Source organism: Amphiprion ocellaris, chromosome 13 (genome assembly GCF_022539595.1).
Source record: "Amphiprion ocellaris isolate individual 3 ecotype Okinawa chromosome 13, ASM2253959v1, whole genome shotgun sequence".
Classification (NCBI taxonomy): domain Eukaryota; kingdom Metazoa; phylum Chordata; class Actinopteri; family Pomacentridae; genus Amphiprion; species Amphiprion ocellaris.
This window is the reverse complement of record NC_072778.1, coordinates 30,894,525-30,913,647: the sequence shown is the minus strand read 5'-3', so window position 1 is coordinate 30,913,647 and position 19,123 is coordinate 30,894,525. Positions and strand designations below refer to the sequence as shown.

At 38.2% G+C, this 19,123-nt stretch overlaps 1 protein-coding gene across 4 annotated transcripts in view; it reads left to right on the top strand.

The window, feature by feature from the left end:
- Nucleotides 1-19,123, top strand: part of nrg2b (neuregulin 2b) — a 66,654-nt gene that overhangs the window by 9,326 nt on the left and 38,205 nt on the right. The gene's annotated exons all lie outside the window — the stretch shown is intronic.

Below are 19,123 nucleotides of genomic sequence, written 5' to 3'. Positions count from 1 at the left end.
TTCGCAAAAGTGAAAGAAAAGAGTTAAAACACTCCTTTGGTTCTATATCAGGCTATCTGAGGCTCAGAAAGGTTGGCTATCTTTATCTCTCTTTGTTGTGGCGATCTTTGACGGTGACAAGTAGAGTATCTTCATCTGTCTTCCAGATGTCCTCCTCTGCCTCTCCAGACGTTCTCTTGTAACTATTATGGGTTTGCAGTAGACAGAACTGTACGTATGATGTGCTCATTTCGGCGTCTTTTATGTGTTTGAACACACAGAGGTTGTACATATTGAGAAGTGAATTTTCTTCCCACACATTAATTGAGACGGTGGTGACGACACGTTACCTAATTCCAACTTATGAAATGATATTTCAGCTTCTCTTGTCAGCTCGCTTCAAGATTTTAGCTTTTTTTTATTTGTAATGTGGTCGATTATGCAACAATTTCAGCAGCTCCCAAGACCGATTGTGCCTCATTTGTTTCTGAACCGAGATAAAACACTGAAGACTTTTTGCTGCACAATTAGTCAAAAAATAATGTAATTAGAGCGAGGTGTCTAAGCCAGGACAAATTCTTATTGTCATAAGATAAAACTTTATTAATCCCAAAGGAAATTCTTGTGCCAGATATTACCCAGAAAAAAAACTAAATGACACAATCTAAGAAATGCAGAGCCTAAAAAGTAGAAAAGCAATAAGAAGAATACATGACTGAAATCAAAGAAGTTCACTAAAACAGAGACTAGAATAGAAAGTAAAAACTAATGATGGCAATTCCACTGACATAAGTAATACCATACATGATAATGAAGCACGGCACCTGAAAAATAAAATCAAATATGGTACATTACCCTACATGAATGTAATCATACTTACATTGTACATATTGTGTATTTATTTTGCAGTAAAATAAAAAGACAAGCTTCATTTTAAGGCAATGTGACACACAGAAACACAGATCCCTTAAAACATAGAGAAAGTCTTTGTGTTTTTCTATAAATTCTTTGCTCCCAGCCTTAAACCCAGTGGTTCATACCGAAGACGTAAATCTTTTAACACTAGACACAAATATATAGAAGCATTTTTAGACAAGAGTTCAGTCATTTTCTAAAAATAGCTGAGCACTGTAGATTTTAGCAGACATCACTCAAGCAGGAATAAATAGTGCATTTGTTGAGGGGCTATTTTATCTGTGTATAAATAGACTTTTGTTATTCTAGGGAGTATTTTTAGCAGCATGCATGTGTATATATATATATATATATATATATATATATATATATATATATATATATATATATATATATATATATATTGACTTGAAGACCTCCTACAATGAAAATCTCTCTTTTTAGTCACATCTTCAAACTGTAATCTACTGATGATAGTTTAAATAAGCTGGATTTAGACTTCCGGAGTTTCGTATGTAGCAAAGCAAAAGAACTAAATCTGTCAACTGGCAGCGTGGCATTTTCTGTATCATTATTCTTCTATAAAATCAGTTTTTAGTCAAAGATGTATGGCTAAATTATTCCTTCCCATTGCCTAGGGAAGAGTAGCTTTACTGTGATTGAACAGAGTTGTAGGTGAGTCGGTGTGCTTGAGCTGCAGCGAAGTGATTGGAGATAAGGGCAAGAAACTTCATAGGTTTTACATTGAAGGACGCAACAGTATAAAGCTACATCCATGTAATTTTAAGGCAGGAGGGGACTATTTTCATGGAAAAACTTCTAAATATGTAACTTTAATTACTTGAAACAACACTCCTCTTTCCTGCTAATGAAGCAGCACATCCGTCAATGCAGCGGTGTGGTTAACTGATTTAAAACTATATATTTTAAATATACTGGCTGATATATCGGTAAGTAGGACTGACCCGAATTACTTGAAGCTTAAAGCTTAGAGTGTCGTGGCAGTTGATGCCAAAAATCAGTAGTTTGATGCTTCATGTTTGTTTTTATGTATTTGTGTTTATTATATTGCCACGGAAAAATCCCAGTCAACTCATAAAACAGCAAATAGTAATCAAACATAATTCAGTGTGCAGCAACATTATTTACTCTTACTCTCGGCCAAGAACATTTAGTCTCTGGGACATTAGCACCTAACAGGCCGACAGGTCACGGCTAAAGCCCTATTCACACAGGATTAGCATTACCTCAGGACCAATGGTGATTTGTAATATTTGCGGAGGATGTCTGTGAGCTTAATCCCTTGTGAATGCACCATGTCTGTAATTTGTAAAGTAAAAATTCCACCACAAATTACCTGCCATATTTCGCCAAAGGCCGGCGTCCTGTGATAATACTAGTCCCGTGCTAATCTGCAGCTCAGTGACTGGGGGGTAGCTATTGTTTTTTTTTTTTTATTGCCTGTCTTTTTCTACATACTTCCCAGTATAATTCTGGAGGCTGTGGTGGAAATTACTGACAGCATTTTAGGTACAAATGCAGGAGTAGGCCGATACACAACAGGCCTATGGACCATTCGCAGAAACGGCAAAATCAGATCAACAAGAAGAGGGAAGTTTGGGAGGACATAGAGATGGATGACATGCGTAGCAGCATGCGGTAAGAAACATTTTTCTAGGCCTATCTTTCAACAAGTTTAATACAAACGTCCTGACAATCCGTTATCCCGACAACGCTGTCCACTGTTCTCAAGTCATATGACATATTTACTGTTGCCATGACAACTACATTCCACATTAACAGCGTGACAACAGCGGATGTTGCGACGTGCACAGATTTGACATCATATCCGGGCTGTAATGTCAGTAAATTAGTAAAGTTTAACTTTCCTCATTTTTTAAATGAGTAAAATACAGACTGCAAGAAACACAGATGTCAGGGGGATAATTCATAAATTACCAGAGAGCAACAGGTAATACTAATCCTGCGCGAATAGTACAAAAGTCTTGTAAAATTTGCACAGATAACCCCCTAAAAGTTTTTCAGAAGACATGAAAACTTTACGTAACAGCCATGTTGCAACCATGGCTGATTTTCACGTTGTTTTATTTGTATCTGTCGTCTCTTTTGGTACCTCACCTCTTAATATTCACAATAATTCTCAATGAAGCTTCGAAGCCAAAAAAAGAAAAACATTTTCTGGACCGTAGTGCTTTGTTCACTTCATTGTTGGGAGATTTTCATAGAATGTTGCTAATTAATCTATAAAATATCAGTGGGCTTCTTTCCTAATTCATATCTGTGTTAGGAAATATTTTTGCCTGATGAAGTTAACATCCTTGTAAACAGATTTGATGTGTAATTGAACCCCAGTAATTGTCCTCATCACAGAAGGAAGGGTGGAAAAAATAGCTCAAGGTGCATATAATAATAATAACTTATCCTGCCTCTCGGTAGTTTGGCATGTTAATACCTTTATTAACCTCATTTGCTGAGGTCTACTGCCTGTCTTCATTAGTGTCCTACATTTTTCTGCCATGTGTCACCTGGAGAAGAGTGCATCGGCTTTGCTGCTTCGGTTGGCTCATCAGTATTTATGCTTGTATAACCGTGTTGTAAAACCGGAGAGGTGGCCAAGGTAGACCGTGTTGGACTAAAATAGGAAGACTGAGACAGAGAGGACATCATCTGTTCCCTTCACTGTGCTGGCTTCATAAATTATTACTAAAAACTGATAGTTTTAATTAATTTTACAGTATCCTGCTATTGTAACACACACACATACACACATGCGCTGTCTTCTGACCAAAGCTGGGAGATAATTAAAAAGCAAATTCCTGAAATCTCAGCCCCCTTTGTTGTTTATTCCACAGATGTATTATATTTCCTCAAAAGACATGCATGGCTCCAATTAACCAACTGTAAGTGACACAACACATTTTAAAAGTGAGACACAAACAGTCTCTTCAGCAGGGACTAAATGTGTGTTCTGTTCAGCCAAAGTTGGACTCAGTCACAATAAATCTCTCATTGCGCTTCTCTCTTTGGTAGAATCATCACAGGCTGACCGACTGATGAAAGAGCAGCCTGTGATCAGTTTACTGAGGTTACATTTTAAGGTTTTTGGGGATTTGGCTTCAAACACACAAACCGGTTTCCTCTCAGTGCTGTTTGGTCCTGCCAGCACGCAAAGTTGCCAAGTGAAGATTTAATCCTTAATAAATGTTTGTCACTTCACAGCAGTGCATTAATTTTAGTGAGAATGAAAATGCCAGTGGGACTTGGATGCACAGTTGTGCCAGTCAAACAAAAGACCAGTGAGTCACTATTTAAAAAAAATTAAATCTATGTTGTAATGTCATTTGGCACCATGTGTAAAAACATTTAAGAGGCATTTCCAAGTAAACAAGCAAGAAATATAGAAATACAGTTTGTCTCTTTTGTGTATACATATAATGTATGTAAAGCATTTACTTTGAGATGAACCTGTTCTGTTCTATTTGTTTCTGGAAGTTGCACTTTATGAAATGATCTGATTACATCAATCACAACACGAGAGAACTAAAAAAACTGTAAATGTCTGACTTTATTAGGTACCGAAGAGGTTTACAGACAGGAAAAACTAAGTTCCTTTCACGCAAATTTGATTCACCGAGGGGTTGAAATCAGTTCTGCAGCTCACAGCCAGAGGGTTAGTTTTGGCCTCATATGTGAGCTCAGTTCAGTTAGTAATGTAAAAATCTCTGCTGTAGCCTTTTGACCCAATTATAGGTCAAGTTCTTAGGTTGAACTTCTCATTGGAGTTTCAGCCAATAAATACTAACCTCTGTTTTGTCCTTATTCAGCTGTGAAATATAAGAAATATGAGAGTCTGTCTCAGCTAATCCTCAGATGAAATAAGATAAGATAAGATAAGATAAAGTTCTTTATTTCTCCCCACTCCAGGGGAAATTTACATTGTTACAGCAGCTTTATTTACAATATATACAAGGGTGAAAAAATTTTTAACAGAAAAAATAAAAATAAAAATAAATATAGAATAGACATGTAGAGTTGTTTGTCATCTGCATAAAAACTCACAAATACAAAAGTAAGCACTTTCTCTTCTAGCCTCTACAGTTGTTCAAAGGTTGATATAGGATTTATGTCATCCACATTAATTGTAATCTTAGAGACTGGATCAGTAGAACAGTAGATGCTGCTTCTTACTGACAGTTTATAACTGATATGTTTTTCCTGTATTCACTATCTGCAAAAGTCTACATTTCCATGCCACATTATAGATCAAATTTTTGAGGTTCTCATTAGAGCTTCACTTGAAAAAAAACAACCTTTGTTCTTATTTAATGGTGAAATATTTTATGCAATTTATTCACAGATCAGAGGCTCAGTAGGGCTCCTCAGATAAAGTACAAATGTAGAGTTGTGTGTCATCTGCATAACAATGGAGACCAACAAATGAACACAATGGCAGCATATACGAGCAGGAGAACAAAGAGGGACCAACTTTGGCCACACCATGAGAATTATATCTTACCATCTGCATTTTGTCTTTCAAAGCTGCAGTAGGGCATCTTCTTCTGTGGTCTCTCAAAAGGGCATTGGGACATCTATCTTCTTGAGAATCTGTGGCTCCTTATGGAGGACAGATGTAACCAATGCTTCAATCCCCTTATCAGGAGAATTGTTACTGGATTTATTTCAGTTTCATCTACAAATTTATTTTCTGTGGTTGTCAGCAAGCTGTGATGCCAAATGTAGGTCTTTTTGCAAGATCTTAGAGGAGGGTTTGAGGGGACCCACAGGTTTTATTAGCTCACTTGGATGTTTACTGACAATTTTACAGGTAGAGACCCACAAATAGAAAAATAAATGCTTTCTTTTCTAGGTTTTACAGTTGTTCAAAGGTCAATGTTATAGTGATTTATGTGGTCTACATAACTTGGAATTTTAGTGACTCAAGTAGATACTAAATAATGAGCTCTGTTTTGCTCCTATTGTGAAATATATTGTTCAATTTGTTCACTGATCAGAGATGGAACAGGGATCTAATCCTCAGATAAAGTAGAAATGTAGAGTTGTGTTGCATCTGCCTAAGAGTGGAGACCAACAAATGACCATAATGATAGCATATACAAACAGGAGAAAAAGAAAAGGGACCAAGGACAGAGCCTTGGGGTACACCACAAGAATTCAATCTCACCATCTGCATTTGTCTTTCAAAGCTGCAGTAGGGCATCTTCTTCTTACGACGTCTTTGTCTGGTCTCTCGAAGGGGCAGTGGGACATCTTTCTTCTATAGAATCTGAGGCTCCTTATGGAGGATGGATGTGATCAATGCTTCAATCCCCTTATCAGGAGAATTGTGTCTGTTAGTCTGCTTTACAAGCCTGCAGTTAATGATGTGTGTGAGGTGGGGAAGGGGGGAGGAAGGAGGTTGATGGGAGAGATGAGAGGTGGGAAATGGAGGAGTAAAGGGTGGAGGATAAGAAATGGAGGAGGGAGGCAAGATAGCAGAATGGATGAAAACAGGAAAAGGAGGTAGAGGTGGGTAGGGGGTGGATGGATGAAAGGAGGGGAGAGGTGAGAGGAAGAATGGAAAGTGTTGAAGAAGAACAAGGAGAAGAAGAGATAAATGGGGGACAGGTGGGGAACAGAATGACTTGCACATGACTCCCAGCCCTGAGAAGAAAAAAAAGAGGAGAGATGGAGAGAATAGCTTTTCCTCACCGTTCTGCCCGCAAGCCCTTCATTAACTATTCATTACTAACTCTGCACATCCTATCTATCTATCTATCTATCTATCTATCTATCTATCTATCTATCTATCTATCTATCTATCTATCTATCTATCTATCTATCTATCTATCTATCTATCTATCTATCTATCCTCCCTCGATTTCTTCATTTCTCTAAACAAATCTTTCTCTCCTTCTCCCTGGCTTTCTCACACCCACTCCCTTCTCTTTCTATCTCTTACAAAAGGCTTGACTGTACATCTAGAGCGGAAGACAGCCTCTTTTTCTGTGTGCATGTGCGTAGTTGTGTGTCGGTGCAAAAAAAACCCCCAAAAAACAACACATATTTCTGTTGAATCTGAAGGGTGTATTTAAACCTAAATAGATCTGACTGCAGCCGATAGAACAATGCACAGTACCAAGATAGTAGACAAGGTCAAGTCAGTGTGAGTGTGTGGCTACAAAAAAGCAGAAAGGGGAGGAAGGGAATGATTTATTGATCACTCTTTGCAACCGTGCACACAGAAATATTTTCTCCGTCATGTGTGGATGTGACGGGCAGAAGCGCGCTGGGTTTTGCAGCAGACTTGCCCTGAGCTCGCTATTGCAGAGGTTAGCTGGGTGATGCTGCATGAAGGCCTGCTGTAGCTGCTATCATTCAACCACCATCTCTCTCTTCCCCTTTTCTCAATCTTATTTCCCCCTTTCTTTCCTGCCTTACATCCTCTCTCTCACCCCTCTCGCTCTCTCTCTATCTTCTGCTCCCTCCCTGGTTTCCATGGTGACAGCTGTGCGCTGCAGAAATCACAGTGATCTGAGAATGAGATAGAAGGAGCTTCTCTCTCTCTCTCTCTCTCTCTCTCTTTTCTCCATGAACACACACATCCTCTGCACATGTTCTTTGTACATTTTATGAATGTACTCTTCTCAGTCTATCAGGTGACCCACACACACTCGCACAGCCAGCCCATGTGTGCAGGCATGTTGCCGGCTTCTGTACCTGTCTGCGAACACACCTAATTGGTTTGGCTTCCGTATCGCTCTGTTATTGGATCATGCTTAGCAAGAAATTAGATCACTTCTGTTGATGCTGGACAGGAAAGAGGGAGGAGAGAAGGAGGGAAGGAAGGGAGGGAGCATCAGCTGACCTTGAAAGAAGGACCTCTTGATGGACGGCTGATGGGAGCGCTGGTCACGTGTGATTGGATAGTGGAGCGGGCCGGTCTCAGGCTATTGGCCAGACGCTGCTGTCCATTTGTGGCTCCCCTCCCGCCCACCAGCCGCCTCCACCCCTCTCGCTGAGGAATTCTCCCATCACTCAGTGATACAGAAGGCTTGGATCAGCAACTTATACTGCACACACACACAAATTCAGCACACATTTACACACAGACAATCACATGTATCCATCAGTGCGGACAATAAAATGTACACGTGTGCATCTGTGCGTTACACATGTTCCCGTGTATGCACTCTTTGTGTCAGCGTGTAAATTGCAGCTGCAGAATTAGACTTGTTATGGCTTGCCTGGTGTGTGCTGTGTGGGATGTGTGAATCTGCTGTAATTGTGTTCATGTATTTCTCTCACTCTCTTTTTATGCATAGCTGAAAATCTGTGTGCTTTCTTTTTTTTTTTTTTTAAAGATGTTTGCAGTCATGAGAATAATTCCTTATCAAACTGCATCTCAACCCTCAGACCTAACATCACCAAATTAAATTAATGGGGGATTTATTGCAGTTTCATCCACAATATATATTTTATTCTGTGGTTGTTAGGAAAGCTGTTGCTGCCAAAAATAGACCTTTTTGCAAGATCTTAGAGGAGTTTCGATGGGACCCACAGGATTTATTAGCTCACTTGGATGTTCTCCAATCTGTTTACTGATTATTTTACAGGTAGAAACCCACAACTACAAAAATAAGCACTTTCTCTCTCAGATTTTACAATTGTTCAAAGGTCGATATCGTAAATAGTAATGCTTGTGGTTCACATAAATTATAATCTCGGTGTAATATGGACTTGAGTAGATGCTGTGTAAAATAACATCTGCAGTGCCTCATGTCAAGTATGTAGCATTCTGCACAGATCTATCAGGATTAATCGATAAGTTAGCCTGTTTGATAATTGATTAATTGGTTTGTAAAGGAAAAGATTAAAATTCTCTGATTATACCTTCTTAAATGTGAATATTTTTTGTTTTTCTTTTCTCCTCTATCACAATAAACTGAATATCTTAGGAATGTGGTAAAAACAAGACATTTGAGTATGTCATTTTGGACACAGATTAACATTTTTCACACAGATTAACATTTTTCACCATTTTCTGACATTTCATATATTAAACAACTAATCACTTAATTAATACGTGAAAATAGTTTCTAGTTAAAGACCTAGATCTGCTCCAGTGTCCACATAAAGCTATTTGCACATCAATCCTTGTCCCTCAATTTTATGCAGTGGTTTGTAGCATCTTTTAGTAAATAACTGATATCTGTAATAACACACCAGCCCGTCTTATGTATTAAAGTAAGAAAGTTTTCATAAGTAGGTGTTTATAAGATATGTTTAATGTTCCTCCTAATGTTCCTGTATTCTGTGTGTTTTTGGTAATTAATGCAGTGGAAATGAAGGTCTGCCCAATGAGGCAGGATGGAAATATCTATTGAATTACTTATTTAAAGCATAATCTGTCTGCCATCCAAATATACTCTATAGGTGCTAATGTGTTTCTGGCATAGAGAGAGTGGTTTTAAGATTTAATGGAGAACCCTTCACAGTTAATTCCTCCTCCTCAGCATTTGCGATTTGGTTTTGGAACATGAAGCTGCAAGTAGAGTGTGCAGCAAAGTTGTCTGTATGTTTTACAGCTTTTTAAACCTAGAAGTTAAAGTAATTCAGGTATTAGAGATTAAATCCCATATAGGAACCTACCTGTCATGTATTAATTCATCAGCACATCCAAAAACGAAGGCAAGTGAAGGTTTATATTGAACCTTGTGATTTAGTGTCATTAATAGAACTATACAATAAACACACATGAGAGTTTCTTCATTTCCCACGGCTTTACTTGTTTTCATTAGACCCCGTTTCAGTTTATCAGTTCTTATCAAGGACAAACTCAAGTATGTTTGAATACCCAAAGTGACTTGAAGAATTATGTCAAACGCTTAAAATGAGTTAAAATCGTAGAGGGAATTTATGGTGATTCAGTCAATCTGACACCGTCACACTCACAATGTGGATGCCACATCCATGAAGGGTAATTTCATTCTGGGTTTCTGCTAACATTCTCGGGCTGACAAAAACCTCCATGTTGCCCGAGGAGAGCGTCCCAGAGAGGGATGAGCTCATTGGTAACCAGGTTCACCTCCCACAGCTGCTCCAGGCCAACTTTCACCACTCATTTCCACGCTGAGCTCCATAAAAGCCTGGAAGCCTCACCTCAGACTCACCAGGTGACGAGGCTCATCTGGATGGTTGTTAGGTGGAGCTGCTACAGTCGTATCCACCTACAGACGTCTTATTTTTCCTAACACAAGTAAACAAGGTGCCAGAGGGGGAAAACAATGTCACTTATTTCACTGCAAATCATTTTGCTTCAAGGATTTCTTTGAATACCAGAAGGAGTGTTTCTTATTTAGCAAGCTGGTTTCTAGAAACTGAATTTATGTTGAAGCTGTTCTGAGAATTACATCCTTAAAATGTTGTTCCTAAATGACCAGTTAATGGACACTTCCATTTGAAAACCCATAATTAAATATTAATTCGCCACGAGGTAAAATGTAGATGATGTTCTAACTTGTCATGTTATCTACAGCAGGTCTAATGTAGTTTAATGTGATTAGATCATTATGATGTCAGCGGTCATTTTGCTATATATAAACCTCATGTCCTTCCTGAGGGTATATTCCTGAAGAAGACCAGTAGTAGGATGACATGTCACTAATCAAATTAAAGGCAGCTGTGGCTCCAGTGTGCAGGTCCTCCTCATGAGTAGAAGAGCCTTAAGGAACCTTTTGGGGTTCCTCACCACCACTACTGTGGAGGAACCTTTTAAGCCCAAAGTGGTTCCTTGAGAAACCAATGCAGCAGAAGTTAATTTATTTTTAATCTCTGTTATTATCATTACTACTAATATTGCTACTATCATAAATATTTAGCTACTTGTCTAACAGTAACAAAAAGTGCAACTGTTAAAAGTAAATGATTAGGAAAGCTAATAAATACTGCAACAAAATAAAAAGTGATGGATTAAATGGTTAGCTAAATCTACTAAAAAGGTACAGGTAATGTATTAGCTGAAAGCAATATATGTAGATAAAATAAAAATGATTAGCTCAAATAGTTTGCTAACTATTTGTTAGTTATTTTCAGCTAACTACTGTTACTTTTAGCTATTTATTCCTAGTAACTGTTTGTTACCTATAGTTAATTGTTTATTCCTTTTAGCTAACTGTTTATACCTTTAACTATATATTACTTTTAGCTAAGTATTTATTCCTTCTAGCTCACTATTTGTTACCTTTAGCAAACTATTTATTCCTTTAGCTAACGATTTGTTACTAGCTAATTATTTATTCCTTTTAGTCCACTGTTTGTTACCTTTAGCTAATTATTTATTCCCTTTAGCTAATTATTTATTCCTTTTAGCTCACTCTTTGTTACCTTTAGCTAATTATTTATTCCTTTTAGCTCACTATTTTTTCCCTTTAGCTAATTATTTAGTCCTTTTAGTCCAGTATTTGTTGCTTTTAACTAAATATTACTTTTAACTATTTATTCCTTTTATCTAACTATTTGTTACCTTTAGCTAAATATTTATTCCTTTTAGCTACCTATTTTTACCTTTAGCTAGATATTTATTCGTTTTAGTCCACTATTTGTTACTTTTAACTATTTATTCCCTTTTGAGCTAACTATTTGTTATTTTGACAGGATTTTGATTCCTTAGCTTTGTTACAGATGAATTTATGTTTTTGACCTGTCATCGGTACACTGCAGTTTGAAAGTGTAATTAAGAACACATCATGTAGACACGTAAACAAGGTTAAAAAGTTTAGTTTCCCTAAAAGGGGTCTTCAAGTTTAGGCTCCTGAAAGATCATGCTCCTGGTTGAATGTACAAAAATGTCTCGTCTTGTGCTTGAAGTCAGTGTTGATTCTTTCACTCCTCAATCATCACTTTGCAATTTCAGTGCTTTAACTCAACTATCAAAATGTTAATCATGCTACAGTTTGGTTTTAGTAAAGGGGAAAACAACATGAATTTGGAAATTCTGTTAATAAATAATGTGTCCTTGTTATGTTGTAAGAGAGCATAATCTAAGTGATATATTTCTCTCAAAACAAGCAGCACATTGAATGTCATTCTGGATGAAATATATTACAAAATTATAAACTTTATGACTTTAATTCACACGTGGCTGTCGTGCCTTCTACCTCCAGTGAGTACAGGGACTTTGGGTATTTTTATCACCTAAAGGAACCCTTGGGTGGATTATGCGCTGCAGAGTTCTTGATATAACTTTATTTACATTTTTACTTTTGAACAGATTCAGGCCTCTTTTGAGTTTTAGCTGAGGCTAGTGTAGCATTCACTCTGGAATAGTTCATTGTTGGCCATCAGGAATCCCAACATGAACAGACACCTGCCAGTCACAATCAATCACAATCAGTCACCCTCAACACCTGAGCCAATCACCGGCAGTCTCTCTCCCACCTGGAATCCACCCCTGTTCCTTTGTTTGAAGCCCATCAGCTTCATTCAGTCACACACAGTCACTTGAACAACAGGATCACCCCACACCACTCATCTCTGGAAACAATTCACTTTTCACAAGCCTGGAAACCACAGCATCAAAGAGGATGTGAGTTCAAACTCCTGTTACGCATGTTGGAAGTTGGTTGATATCATGCCACTGCTCATTATAATACTCATGCTAATGCTAACAGGCCTTCAACTGCTTTTGGATTTCTAGATGCCACCCACCTGAACCAACATTGTGCTGAACATTGAATATTGGTGAGCAACTAATGGAAAATGTGATGAATGACTGATGATGATGATAATTATGAAGCCTGTCTGCTGAACAGGTTAGGTTTGAACTGATGGTGAGCTACCCTGGACCAAACTGGACAACCGTCTGACAAGTTTCACCCCTTCACCCACCCCACTCATTGGCAGGTCTAAAGCCCCACAGCTTCATCCCTTCCAGAATGGTGTGGTAGGATTTGTTGGAAATTTTGGAATTGTTGGAATTGTTTTGTGAATCAGCTTATCTTTCACTTCAACCATGAATTGTCAGTGGACTATTGATATTGAACTAAGCACATAGTCACGTTATATTGTTGAAAGTGAAGCTGCTTTTTCTGATTTGGATTGATTGAAGGACAGGTGAAGGTTTGATTTTCTGATTCAGATTTTCTGTTATTGTTTTGTATTTTTGTATTATTATTTTTATCATTGTTTTGCCTTGATACATTCAAGTATTTTCTGTTGATTATTTTAATCCATTACCAGTAACCTAATTTCTGTGTTTTGCCTTCATTAGTTTTCACACAGCTCCCAGAGCTGAACCTTTTCATAGCCTAGCCCTTAGCCCACCTAATGGTAGCCTATTTCCATTTGCAAGTACTAACTGAGCCTTGGTTGTGGTTGTCTAGTTATCTTTCATCTAATTCTCATCAGAAGGTGAATAAGAAGCACATTTCCCCAACATGTCCAAATGTTCTTCTGTGGGCATCATGAGAAGATCTGACCACACAATGGAAACAGGCCTGAGAATTTGTGATTGAACTATGGTAACTGCTTGTGTTGGTTTGGAGGGATTGATTAACAGACTGACAGAAGGATTGACTGTTATTTAACACTGGATGTATGGACAAACTGGCTGTCCTCTCCTTCTCCTCTTGTGTGTCTTAACCTCCTACTCGTGTGTGCGTGTTGCCAAGCTTTAGAAAAATATTCCAATCTGCTGAGACCTAAATTTCATTTTAACACCTCACTCCCTTTTCTCCCACACATATTTTAAATGAACTCCCTGGTTTCTGAGAAGTCACAGCTATCGTTTCTGTCTGTTTTTCCTGTGCTGCCTTTCCACAGTGAGATGATGGATATTAAAAACAGTAGTGTGTGTAGAGTAGCTCTGTAGCGCAACACCTTCAGCCTTTGATACGTGTTCTTACCCATACTGAAGAAAGTACAGTCAGTACATTTGACTTTACGTATTTGATTCTGCTGCATTATCTGCATCCTCCTGCTGCGTTTTCTTTCTTTTGTTTGGTGGCGTTTCTAGTTAATTTACTCTTGATTATTTCTAATGTATTTACTGACTGTGAAGCACTTTGTAAGTTGCTTTTGAAAAGTGCAGTACAAACAAAGATTATTATTCTCAGAGGTATTTTGTCTTTGTGAAACTAAATGTCAAATCCGTACCGCTGGAATTGGCCTAATGTCGCCCCTCCCACAATGAAATCTCATCTCTTTTCCACATATGGTACATTGTTATTAGATTACAGTTCCCATGATTTCCTCATTGTCTCCTGCAAAATATCCAAAGCAAAATGCCGGATGAGAACAGCAAGCAGGCTGCTCAGAGTCCTACAGAAAACAATTTGTCATGAGCACAGTAAAGAGAGTAAAATGGGGAGGTCTGACTTCATGCGTTTTTACCAAAATAATAAAGCATCTTGGTAACTAATCCTTTATTTTATACACACAGAATGTTTCCTGTAATGACTTCTAGCTGTCCTTCTGAAGCAGGGCCTAGAAAAGCCTCATCCCGATGCCATGCTGGATTTAATATGGATACAGTTGATCATTCAGGAGCTAAAGATACATGAAATATGTGACTTGTTGTGAATGTGTTTGTAGTTGTTCTAAGGGTGCAGTATGGTTTCTATACAGAGTGATGGTGCACGCTCTCTCTCCTGAAAGGAATCCTGCAGACAGAAATGATAGACATAGTTGTGAGAGAAATTAAAAACTCTAGATTAAGCTCTGGTCTTTCTCTTATCTACACACAACTGACTGATGATGACATGAAGTGCGAATGTTGGAGTGTTACAGAAATGGCCTGATGTCAGAACGAGTTTTCAATTTTCAATTTCAAAAGCAGCATTAATGGATTTTTTTGTCCACCTCTACAAGCATTACTAACATTATGAAGGCAGGAAGTTACAGAAAGCATGTTAGATCATTTGTAATTGAGCAGACATGAGGCAACGTTAGCATTCATTTTAAGTTGCGTTTGTGTCATGCTACGTGACACAAACTAATGGGAATATTTACTTTTAGTTATATCTTTGTCTCCACCAGTTCCTGAGGAAAATGTTTTGCTCTTTAGCTAACTCCTCCACTACATTCATCAAGTATTTGTTAATCTTTTGTTTTATTGTTACTCCACCATGGAACTCATGGAGTTGTGTGACGATCTGCGTACGTTTGTCCTTCTGTCTGTCTGTCTGTTAGCAGCATTACTCAAAAACGGAATATTGGATTGTGATGAAATTTTCAGGGAAGGTCAGAAATGAGACAAGGACCAGGTGATTAGATTTTGGCAGTGATGCAGCTTATAGTCTGGATCCATGGATTTGTTAAAGATTTCTATATGATTGCCAGATACAGTAACCATGACAACAAGTGAACTCTACATCAGCTGCCTGCTGATGATCACATGATTGTGATCCTACTACAAATCCACCTCTCTGGACTGATCAGGACTTATCCACCAGAAATGATACACGGAACAACTGATTAAATTGTGGGGGTGTTTCTGAGTCCCATCAATTCCTGCCACCTGCTACATATTTAGGTCACGTGATTTGGTGTCCGTACATAATGTACACATGAATAACACTGTGCTCAGTGCAAGGTCATTTTGTTTGTGGGTACATCGACATTAAATAGACGTGTTCTATGTGTTGCGGTGATTTCTGCCACGATTTTTTTCAAGATTTCAGCTGTCAGAAATGTTACGACTGAGCAGCCTTGGCGGAGTGCTGCGCTGTCTAAGTGCTTTTCTTGTTAAATATTGCAATGACACTCTGCCTTGCGATAAATAGACAAATATTATAGTGTTTCAGCTGTGCAGTTCCTATTATTTCTACATTAATAGGTGCACTGCTGGCACACCCCCCAAAATTTCACTGAATAAAGAAATACATTATTTTAAACATGCTTTCATGGAACAAATTGCACGTGAATACAAAATAGATAAACAGTACATTGATTTAAATAAGATCTACAAGAAATGAAATAACATTTTCCTCATGCTTCTGCTACTAACCTGGCAGCCTTCACCAGACTGTCATAAATTAATCTGAAAGTAGTTGATAGTGAGCTGGACCTTCATGTTATTGGTCAGATGTTTGCATGGGAATACATAGCAACTGTTGATTAAAATGAGCTTTCCAATTTGTTACATTTCTGACAGTCCTCTGCAATGTATTTATTGTGCTTTTTTATACTGCAGTGTTGATTAAAAAATGCGATTTAGCATCCGAAAATACTAATTCCTGCAGTTTTAAAGTCACAAATATAATGTTGGATATGAGTCTACCAGTGGAAGTGAAACATTAACTCCAACGTGATGCTTGTGAATTCATCCGCATCAGGACTTGTTTGTTTGGTTTCATCAGTAAACACCGGCACAAGCCAAGACCAAGTTTCATTGAGCTGAGTCAAGATCCAACAGTCATTCTCACTGTGGCGTCTGGAGTCTTGATCATGAAAATACCAAAATAGCAGGCAAATTATTCCAAAGAAAAAATATATGATGACTGTGACATTCAGTGCAATTCTTCAGCATAACTCATTACAAGTCAGGAGCCAGAGAGAGACGACATCTGGTGATGCTGAGATGATTTACTTTGCTGTGACGTGGAATTATACATCAGCCGAATGGAGTCTGTGACAGGACTAAATCTCACTGAATGTGAAAACTGGATTTAAGGATGTGCTGCTTGTTCTGTTGCGAGTCTAAAAGTCATACTTGAATCCTACTTACATAACTGCAAGCTGTTTGGATGGTACTTCATGGAGGATCTACATTTGAGCCCCACTGAGTATTTTTTTCCTTCATTGACTTCTACTTGTGTAGTTTTCAGACTTTCCTTCTCTGTCTATGGCATCTAACCCTTTTTTACTACTTAAAAATGGGTCAGAAATATTTATTTCATACTTACACAATTTCCCAAAACAGATGGACCCTGTAGTTTTAGGAAAGTACATTTGTTGCAGGTTATTTTTAGTTGCGGATTAAAACACATTGGAATTTGTGACACCACTACAGTGTACATGGGACTGAGTCAGGATAAAGTACGGTGTGTGTGAATCCTAATGAAAGAACGCAGCACGACAACAGGCTTCACTGATGTTTTTAATAGTTTTAGGACAACAATAGAACTCAGAGGAATGAAGCATATCAGGTTTTGGTTGCACACACAATATTTCTTAGCAGAATTGTGGCTTTGGTATTTTCATGGGACTAGTTGGAAAGAAATGGAAAAAGATAAAATTTCAGCAGCTTTCTGATCAGTAGTGACTGTTGTATCTGTCAACAGGAAGTAAGATGATGGTCTAGCAGTAACAGGTTTTTAGTGCAGCTAATTCAACATTTGTTATGTTGATTGAAGACATTTGTCAATTGGAGATTTTTGTCTCTCCTTTCTGGCACTGAGAATCATGTAAACACTTGACATTTCTTTTTTATCTGTAATGTCAGAAACTTTTCTCGGATGCCTCCTTCACCTTAGTCTAACTCCATTGCGACAGTTTTTCCCCTCTTTAGCTTTGGCAAACTAGCTATTGCTGTTTGATGTAAAATGAATACCTGCCAGTGCACTAATGTGGAAATGTTGCCTCAGAAACCAGATTTAAAACTATGGTTTACTGCAACATACAGACAATTGCCTGGTATTTATAGGTGTTGTGCAGCTGTAACGGATGTTCATTTATATTTTGAAGACCTCCACTCTAGCTTTAGAAGTCAACTTATAGTTGTCACATGGCTATGACTGTTTTCCTGTTTCATCTAATGTATGTAAATATGGACGACCCCACCGTGAAATCTACCATTGGTTTTCAAAATAATGTCTTTCAAGCTCACTTTGGTGACTCCTCTTTACTCCCAGCTAAACCAAAACTGAGTAAAGAGGTGGAGCATGGACTGTCCTGGGATAGCACTCACCTGTCAGATGAGTTATGACAGATGAGTTATATAAAAAATCACCCATAAATAAATGTCACGAACAATGAAATTAACTAAAGACATTAAAATCATATTTATTGCACCAGATAGTACATGTTTATTTCTGCTGTAAAGTCGGACATTATAACATTGGGGTCTATGGTGACTAATTCACTTTTGGAACCAGCCCCAAGTGGTTATTTTAGGAACTGCAGGTTTCGGCACTTGGCTTCATGTCTGAGCTCCTGTCTGATTGGTCAGTTGCAATTCCAAGAAGGAAAACAGTCACTGACAATAAATTCTAAGCTATTAAAAAAAAAAAAAAAAAAAAAAAAAATACACACACTTGAATGTAGTCTTGAACTGGTGGGTGGTGCAGTCGACCAAGATGAACAGTGTAAATGTGGACTTTGGTACCATCTCTTGTTTCAATGAGACATGCATCATTGTAAAATAAACAATCTGCTATGAATTTGCACTATTTGTTGTAACCATCTCCTGTTTGAAGTCCTCCACTATATCTTGTATGTTTAGCATGATGGAAGAAAAAGGATTACTGAAGAAAGAAAAGCCCACACAAAGCAGGACAGGATATTCAGTATGTTTGCAGTAATGTCAAAATGCGCACAAACTTATCGACTCACAGTTTCTTATATAAATGTATGAAGCCGGCATATATCTGCTGCACCTACAGTGTGTGAGGAGTGATGGAAGATGCAGCATCGAGGGGCTGTGGGCCTATACAACTGTTGTATTGCATTTGATCAAGCGTGTCCTATCACTGCCCCGTGTGTGTGTCTGTGTGTGGGTTCAGCCCACGTTAAAAGCGTATGTCGTGCGCTTCGTTGGCTGTGTGCGTGTGTGTATGTATATAAATGGTACTAGATGGTGCTGAGCTGTCTCTTTGCTTTAGCTTCTGTGTGCTTGTGTTGCCTGCGCTGGTGTCAGTGATGCAGTCTGTTGTAGTTTTTAAGGAGAGAAGAGAGAGAGTGAAAGTCTCCTGGGACTGATGAAGCACATGCACACTCACATGCGCACAGGCACACACGCGCACACACACACACACACACACACACACACACACACACACACACTTTGCTCCATAGTGAAAATCTACTGCAGAGAGTTTCTGAGGCAAGTTTTTTTTTTTTCTGTATAAGCTTTCAGTTTGTCTTTGCTTTTCAGGATTCAGACCTTAACCAAGTGCTTTCCTTGTAAGTGTGTGTGTTTGTACATGCACTTTGTATCTTTGTGAGGACATTTGTGTGAAGCGAGGACATTTTCACTTCGGGATGCATCTTC